Source organism: Mytilus californianus, unplaced genomic scaffold (genome assembly GCF_021869535.1).
Source record: "Mytilus californianus isolate M0D057914Y unplaced genomic scaffold, xbMytCali1.0.p SCAF_4, whole genome shotgun sequence".
Classification (NCBI taxonomy): domain Eukaryota; kingdom Metazoa; phylum Mollusca; class Bivalvia; order Mytilida; family Mytilidae; genus Mytilus; species Mytilus californianus.
The window spans coordinates 88,038,987-88,048,676 of record NW_026262690.1 but is presented as its reverse complement, the minus strand read 5'-3'; the positions used below and the strand labels follow the sequence as shown (position 1 = coordinate 88,048,676).

General features: G+C 31.1%; 1 long non-coding RNA gene across 2 annotated transcripts; it reads right to left on the bottom strand.

Annotated features, from left to right (window-relative positions):
- Positions 1 to 2: 2 nt before the first annotated feature.
- LOC127738856 (uncharacterized) lies at positions 3 to 6,068 on the bottom strand. 2 transcript variants are annotated; one of them, XR_008000195.1, is made up of 4 exons: positions 5,866 to 6,068; positions 5,502 to 5,562; positions 2,408 to 2,447; positions 3 to 127 (listed from the first exon to the last, which is right to left on the bottom strand). It is a non-coding gene; the product is annotated as an uncharacterized LOC127738856 (long non-coding RNA). The 2 variants fall into 2 exon arrangements; XR_008000194.1 differs by lacking the exon at positions 5,866 to 6,068 and having other exon boundaries at positions 5,502 to 5,729.
- Between the last annotated feature and the right edge of the window lie 3,622 nt (positions 6,069 to 9,690).

Here is a 9,690-nt window from a genome sequence, read left to right as displayed (position 1 = left end):
CTCTAATTCGATGCGCCCAGTCATCTTCGATGCTGCCTTCTGTAGGTATTGCAATACGGTTTCCCTGCTGTGCCCTCTCCAAAACATCTTTCAGTTGTTCAATACTATCTGGTTTCACATGTAATACCTACACGAAGAGCAAAACCGTTATGATTGCTAATGCATACATAATTCAAACTAAATAAAAACCGAGTACATTTTGGAAATTATTTGAATAAGATACATGAATATTCTTTCCGGATGAAAAGTGTATTTTGGAACACGTATCGATTTCAGTCGTGTAATTATGCACCTTATGTTATACTTTCTTTCTTCATTTTATGACATACCAAAAAAAAAAATTGACATTTTTCACAGAATCAATTTTAAGCACAAAGAAGATACACCTTTTTTTTTAAATTTCAACTATATCAAAAAAATCGAAGATATCTTTTTAATAAAAGAATCGGAAAAATACCACTTGAAATGATATACCTTTATTCAAGATTATTTATTAAGATATAAGACAGAAATTGTTTTTTCACAGGGGATATATATTTACATTTAACACCATAATCGAATTTTAGTATATATGAAATAGGTTTTTTTTCCGACAAAACATTATACGTATGCTCTTTTTTAACATCTATAATTTAATGAGCTACAAAATGACACTTGTCAACTACGAAAAAAAGTAAAATACCAAAAATCCTAACTCCAAGGAAAATTTAAAACGGAAAGTCCCTTATCAAATGGCAAATTTTAAAGCTCAAACACATCAAACGAACGGAAAACAACTGTCATATTCCTGACTTGGTACAGGCATGTCCTTATGTAGAAAATGGTGGATTAAACCTGGTTTTATAGCTAACTAAACCTCATACTTGCAGCAATATAACAACTTCACCTATACATTCCCCAACTCATTCGGTATTCAAGAGCTTGCAGCTGCTACTCAGACTTTATAAAACGTCACCGGTGTCTGAACAGAAAGTTGATGAGCCAAGGTAATGTCAAAGAACGTCTTGTCTTTTTTCTAAAAACGTTCATTGGAAGATACCGATACCTTGTTGATAAATATTCCCTTTTAACTTCACAAATAATACATGATGATCTTGAAGTAGAGATTATAGGTACTGGCGTTGTTTATCATCTTAATTACGTGTTAAAGGTTCCCCTTTTTTAGTCCTTGTATATTTTAAACTTTTACTGTTTAGTCCATTTTTGATTATATTCATGACGTGATTGTGTTATTGTGCTATGGTCAATTTTGAATTCTTGTGTTTCATTTTTGCTTATGTACTTTATATATATGCCATTTTGTGTTTCTTTGTTGAAACAGTTATTTGTTTTTATAGTGATTAAGATTATATTACAATTTTGACTGCTGTACCCCAATTTTTGACGTTTTTACCTATTATGTCTGTTTGTTTTGCTCACACATTGTTGTCAATATAATGGAATTCAATACGACAGTCCCACAAGTGAAATGTTTAGCTAGTTTAAAACCAGTATTAATCCATCATTTTCTACACAAGGTAATGCCTGTACCATGTCAGGAATATGACAGTTGTTGTCCATTCGTTTGATGTGTTTGAGATTTTGATTTTTCCATTTTATAAAGGACTTTCCGTTTTGAATTTCCCTTGGAGTTCGGTATTTTTGTTATTTTAATTTTTTGCATGACAGTCGCATAAAATTCCATTATATTGACAACAATTCGTGCACAAAACAAACAGACGTAATAGGTAAAAGTGTCAAAAATAGGGGTACAGCAGTCAACATTGTGTTATAATCGTAATCACTATAAAACAAACAAATATGTCAATAAAGAAAAACAAAATGGCATATAGAAAAAGCACATAAGCAAAAATGAAAGACAAGAATACAAAAAATGACGATAGCACAATAACACAATGGCGGGATGAATAAGTACCGAGCCACGCCAAAAGGAAAAATACTTATATGTTATGTACTGGAATGTTACAAAGTTCCAGTATGCACATGTAACTGGAGAATTGTCGTATAAAATCTATCATAGTGTGGAGATTACCTGATTCCAATAAATGTTTTTTTAACAACCATAAGTTTTCATGAAGTTTTAAAGGTAGATAAGATTGTGAGTCCAGTCATTGTGAGGAATAGATATCAATTATTTAAATGAGAGATTTAGCTAGCTATAAAACCAGGTTTAATCCACCATTTTTTCATAAGGAAATGTCTGAACCAAGTCAGAAATATGACAGTTGTTTTCCATTCGTTTGAGCTTTTGATTTTGCCATTTGATCTACCGTAATTTCCACGGTTAGAGGTAAGAGACATTTTCAACAACGTGTCATAGTAGCAGTCGATGTAGTTATCGACACCATAGAAACCTTTTTGAAAATATATTCGAATTATCCTTCTAACTTACTGTTTTACAACTTACATTCTGGGTGGAACCCTTATATGCCATTTCCAGTTTCTGTCTGATAAAAAAAGAAAATAGTAGATGATTCAGCAAGTAAGTAGTACATTCTGACAAACGAACACACATACAAGCACAGGAAAATATTTATTACAGAAAACAGAAAGCACCATGATCGAATGGAAAAGACAACTAGTGGCTTTATAAAGCATGTGTTGCTCAGCTGGAAATATAAAATCGTCACCAATGGCTACACTCTAATAATTTCGACACGAATATACATTATGAATAAAATCTCTATTCTCTTGATTTTGGATGGATGATAATTTTTGGTGTTTAAAATTTTCTAAATATCTACCATAGCTTTTGTTAAAAACGCACAAAATTGGTAAAAATCGTCATTAAAAGCCATAGATCATATAAGAAGTGCAATGAAAATTTGAATAATATTGACATATTTGAAGGTTTTGCTGAACAATTTTACAGATGAATGTTTCTCTCTATCTTATAGATTTTTCCTATATACATATAACATTGTCATTTATTTTTCTAGTAATATTTCCTGTTTACAGTTTTTTCCACTTTAGTTTTTGTCACAAATGCAGAAAATGACCATTGAAGGATAATAATTCTTGTCTCGTGTGTATATTCGAGTTTGAGCTGTTTAGATCAAAATTAAATATTTAAGACCTATCTTATCATATACGCACTTAATAGGTTGCTCTGTTAATGAAAAAAAATAAATGATCATTTTAGTTTTAACTGATCATATTATTTGATGAAAGGATGTAGCCATAAGTCATGACAAACTATCATGATGCCACATAAGTGTAGAGCGTAAACGTGTGTTTACGTTTATCAACAACAAACAGACATGGAAACCCAGGAATATTTCAACATGACAGCATCAAATTATCTTGTACAATTACGGAACTGAGAGTGGAATACCAAATGAACTATAAGTACAGAAGTTATTTAAAAGTTTAAAATAGTAATTGGAATAACATATTGAATGAGAATAACAGAGATTAACAATTCAAATTGAAACATTATACATATCTGAAGCTCTGTTTCGAACATTTAAACAAGCATCTTATTGCAGACTCATATGAAATATTGACTAATAACTTAGTGTCATGATTGTTTAGGCATGAAATTAAAAGAATCAAAATAAAATCTGAAATTCTACACATATAAAACGGGTGGAAAGTAACACAGCTCAGACAACTTCATAAAAAAAGGGTTCAATTCAGAATCTGGTGTGTATGTAGTTAGAAAAATTGTCACTTTATATTTATGCTGACAACATTTATGTAACTCTACATGTAACTACATCATTATAATGAATTCCAATCCACCTGCAGTTAACACTTTCAATGTCATGTTATGCTGTCCAATTGGATAAAGAAACTTGACGATCTTCATTGCCGGCGCCAAAATTGCAGTAAAACCAATATTACTGACATTAAGGGATTTACATATATTGATTGTATGAGCTTTCCTCAATTATGTTTGGGGATGCTCCGTTATAGCTAGCTTAACTACACTTGCATGAAAGTCGCATAAATTAGTTTATTCACAATTTAATGAAATTAAGCACACAAAGGAAACAATCGAATATAATTCGGTGAGTCCACAAATTTCGGAAACGTTCATTTAAGAGAAAGAAACAACGGTAAATGAAAAGGGCTGACGTCATGACATTAGTTAATTTAATTCACACAACGCAAAAATCATTTATACAAAAATATCAAATATTGTAAATATATCCTTTCCTTTGTGATCTGCAAAATTAAGGGCATACGATACAGTTACAGAGGAGGTAACGACGTTGCTATATTATTTTTCGCGACGTCAAACTGTGACTCGGGAAAAGATGCATTTTTCGACTGATTTTAATCATTAGCTTGAAAATGAGAGATTGACCCCTCATTTTTAAAATGGCATTTGCCAGTTTGTATAAAAAACACACAGATGATTTTTTTTTAAATTCGATAAATATACAGCAAATAATGGCCTTTTTTCAAAAATCACGAAACTTTGATAAAAGGAATAATTTCCAAAAAAATGTTACTTAACTTCAGAGCATACTTGTGTAAACAAGATTTTCCAAATGTTTTTACAAAAATCCGCCTTTGTATCTTTTAAAACAAAAAAGTTAAGTATGTCTATCAAAACGGTAGAAATGTCCAAGATACCGACATCTTGGGTAAATGTCTAAAACTCCGATCCCATTTATCTCTGAAAGTAGCACATGAAGGTATATTTTTATGACATATATGAATTGACTAGGTAGAAAATACCTTGTAAGCAAATTTTCGTAAAAAAAATCACCGTGTGAACAAAACCGTATCGTATGCCCTTAAGATATGATCTACAGAAGTTGTCAGGTAAACAGGATAAATGTTGGTCAAAAAAAAGATATTTGATCTAATAATATTAAATGTTAAAATCAAGGTAGTGTGTTCTTATTGGGAAACTTAAAAATAGTTTTAAAAAGTTTCTCTTCTTTATTAATACAAGTAAATGGGAAAATACATTTGTTTGATAACAATTATTTGTAAACGACGACTTTCATTCACGAACTACAAAAACAATAAAAAAAAATATATTGAGTACATTTTAACAGTTTACTCAATGCTTTTAAAAATACAATTATCATAAAAATAAGCATTAAAAGTTTGACGCGCATTGGGCTGTCTAACGCAGCCTTGTCTTTAGCATATGTCTGTCATCTATTTTAGTCTAAAGCAGATATGATGTCAGAACCGATGAAAAGCAGACCCATGTAAAAGTCTGTTATGAAGCAGACATGTCCACAGTAGTGCTAACAAGCATACTTATGTCTTATTTATCACTTATTATGTTAACTGTCTGGCATCACTGCTCTAAATAAAGTTGACGTCACAATGTTAGTCCAAAAATATATGCAATCTTACGACGTCATAATGCCGAAGTCCCTGTTTTCGTCTGGAATTTGATCAGAAGTTTTGCCTTCAACTTTGAGACCCAAATTTGCGATGAAATCTTCATTGACGGTAAAAAATATAAAACAACAAAAAAAGTATCATTATTATGTTTGAGCCAAATGTAAAACAAAAAGATGATAACTTACCTTATCCCCCTTTCAAAGAAATCCTCGCCTTTAGTACATGTATTACAGTATATCTTTTAATCTATAAACAACAATTGTTTTCTTCCAAGAAGTAATTTGTACAAATGAATACATAGAGAACATGGATTTGACTTTAACAGACGATACGGATACTGTTCGGTTATTTTTAATTGATATCTATTTAAAACATCAGGTATGTTGGTGTGACATCATTGAAGTAAGAGATCAATATTATGGATACAATGGATAAGCGTTGATTCTAAAATAATTTAAAGAGTATCAAATTATTTAACTTTTTTGCTTTGGGTTATTCACCTATCTTATTATTGATAAACAAATGATGTGATATTCTTAAGGTACATACCTGAACATGTATTAGATACAGAACAAAGGTAACAAAAAAAAACCAGGCTGATAACAACCGTTGCCGTATAGTTTTTCTGCACGAGTAGTCAGGTCAAGTCCGAAGCTTTAACCGAGGACCTTGACCTGACTACAGGTGGAGAAAATTATACGGCTGATTGTTACCATCCCATTTCTTTTGTTACTTTTGTTTTGTATCTGACTTGTACGACGTCTTAAAATAGAAAGAAAGAAATTTTGCATTTAAAAGACGATTGCATCATTAAAAAGAGTGAACACAAACAAAATGTGCTTAACCGGTTTATGTACTACGATGTTTAGAGATATTTTAGTCTTTATTCAATTAGGAATTTTGCGTTAACACTAGGTGCTTCTTAATTTTATAAGCCGTGTGTGAGTCAAATTATTGCTAATTTCTTTGATTTATATCAGTGTATTAGGGGTAGATTGAAAAGTTGGGAGGAAAGGGGACTTCTTACCGTTGCAAGCAAAAACAATTGAAATCAATGAAATAAAGAACAAAATATCTAAATATAAAAACAAATGTGTTTCTCCTTTAAAGGGGGATAACATGTAATGAAAAAAAATCGTTTTAAAATCTACTTATTTTGAAATCAAATTGTTTTTACTTTAATTTCATGCTCATTACAGTAATGTAATATTCGAGTAGACCCAAGTATTGGTCACGTGAAACAATATTTTATTTCATTTTTTATCCATACTTTCAAAATGGGCGATTGTTTGTTTGACGTTGAGACTTGTTTTTCGCTATCACAATTTGATTTAAACAAATTCCTTGAACATGAAGAGAAAAGGGGAAATCCTCCGTATAGCTCGATTTAGATGATTCAACAGATTTCAACTAGACTCTAGGCAAATCCACGAAAGGATTGTACATAGAAACATTTTATGGTTGCAGTTACTCTTGCAGTCAGTAACTTCGTAGACGCTTTATTTAATTTCAGCAATTTTATGAAAATTTTTCAGATAAATTATATTTATAAACCCAAGGTTTAAGGTCACAAAGTGTACCATAAAGTGCCTATGCTTTCACTTAATACATGAGCGACTCTATTTATAAAATATGTCCGTATAACACCCGTTAATGTACTGTTTTTTCTATAGCTCTGCTGCGGGCAAAGTCGTAGAAGTGGCAGTAATGCTTTTGATTTTAGTAGGTGAAGAGTGAAAACTTGGCCCTGGTTTGAGATTTATTCAAGGTAAATTGGATAAACCTCATTGTATTGCAAAACAGAATTTCCGTGCAGCTCTAATAATACACTCCATTGCAGAAGAAACAAAACATTGAAACCCCGGAATGAGTTTTATTAATTCTCGTTACTTCTTACCAAGATTTGTAATCCGTCTGTATATAGATATATATATATTATCATATATCTATTTACATTATTTACATTTTTAATAGTGGTAATACATAGAGGTATGCTGTCCAGTAAAGGGCCCAGAGTAACAAACAATTGGTCAATTTAGATATTTCTATTATAACAAATTACTTATATCATCTACTTTTATATTTGATGAGAATCAATTAAATCAAAACTAATGATGGTGTACATTTTTAACATTTGTATTAGGTTTTTCCACTTTTCCGTCGAACGACCTTTTGATTTTTGTACTTTTTTCTTCCGCCAAATTTTGTTCTTGCTCTTTTTAGTTGTTTCGCAAGGTGTCGTTTAGATATTTGATATATGATATCGAAAAGTATATATACTTTTAAAACTGACACCGTGTAACCGAAAACTTTTTTTGTAAGGGTTATCTCCCGAAGACAGTTTTTCTTACGTTTGCTTCGCAACCATAAAGGATTATGACAAAATTATTTTATCAAGTTGCTCGTAATATCCTCAGAATATTACGAATAATTTTGACCGAAAAGATCTAGAGATTCCATATGAGAGTTATTTCCCTTTATGTATTCGACATAAGTGAAAAGCTACAGTAACTCATAAACCATAAGCGATAGACACCTAGGAATTTGAGGTCCTTGGTCCACCAAAATTATAATGGGTTTGATGTCAAATTCTAGTTTATTATTTCTGCTAATTTTAACTTTTGTCAGAAACTGTATAAGATATTGACAAAATATTTTACCAAATTCTTAGTTGCGGCATGTCGTAACACAAATTTGTTTGAAAGGTATACTGTGACATTTAATGAGAGAATTTATATTTTGAATATTTAATGAGAGAATTTATATTTTGAATAAGCTGTATGATGAAACAACTTATTTACCATATATAGAAGTTACCTATATAGTGGATTGCAGACATGTGACCTTGAAGGTCAACCTAAAATAACCTCTTTAAACCGGAAGTAGCCATTGTTTTGCATTGTTACTAAAATTTCATAATTTTGGAATCAGTGTGATGTTAGGTTTAAATGAACCAGGAAAAAATGTTGTTAATGAAAAGTACATACTTATCTCCCTTATTATTAGCAAAGGTTTAAACAAAAACTAATATTTATTGAAATAGCGTAAATTAAGCTATCATTTGACACTACCATTTTCAACCGGAGGTGATTTTTTTTCTAATTAAAATTTGTATATTTGTGGGTGGTTTTACCTTCAATTGTTTTCTGTACAATGTTTTTTTAATTTTTTATTTTACATTATTTTTGAAAATGATATTGAAATCATTCTGCTATTTTTGAACGCCGTGATTGGCGAATAAAGTATTTGTTTTTATTGAGGCAACAACATTGATGCAAACAAGTGTCCGGCAACATTGGGTATGCTTAAAATAGAATGATTGGTTGTTGCTCAAAGAGCTGTTGAAAACATTATTAACTGTACGGAAAGCAAAGCATCCGCTTTACTCTCTACATGATTTAACGTCCCCATGAGAGAATCAAGTTGAATTTGAAAGTTGTGTGTACATTTGCCAGATGTTTTTCTGATTTTCTTATCAAAATTATGTCCGTAATATTCTTCCGAAGAGCGGAGAGGTAATTTTTTTCAATAGAAAGCTGTTTTTTTTCGTGTAGTGTTTCTTTTTCTCAAAAATTAATAAAAGACAAAATACAAAAGTTTAGGTATACAATTCAATGAAAATCAAAGATTTAGAAGTACAACCCCTCACCAAAAGCTGATTGTGCTATAGTAATAAAAGGCTTACTGATCTTTCTACATAAAGACATCCGTTGTGTTACACATGTAAACAACCACTTTAAAATCATGAATAGTAATTAAAGATCTGTTAAAGATGACTGATGTTTGTCGCTTGTCTCATCTATACAGTTGTAACAGTACTATGTAAAAAATCACTCTGACTCCCAACAAAATATTCTCTGAAACTGAAATTATCAAAATGCCGGATTTCCTAATTGACAACATATTTGTTACGTTAAGAAAGACTTGTTTTTTAAACGAACAATCGACATTCCCATGGAAACCACTGTGCACCTCTTTTTTCCAACCTTGTTCTTGTTTTTATATGAGGCTAACTTCATACAAAAGCTTCTTATGAAGAGATAAAAGAAGTAAGCACTATCCTTTAACTTCAATTTCCGGTATATAAATGACGTTCTCTCATAAAATATTTCCAAGATTGGTGACTATGTTGAACGTATCTATCCCATCGAACTTGAGATAAAGGATACAACAAATACCGTTAAGTCTGCCTCATATCTTGACTTACATCTATAAATTGACAATGAGGGTCGCTTGAAAAAAACTAAACTTTACGACCAAAGAGATGATTTCAGCTTCCCAATTGTGAACTGTCTATTTCTATATACATTGTAGTAACACTTCAGTAGCACCTGCATATGGAGTATATATATCCCAGTTGATACGATATTCCAG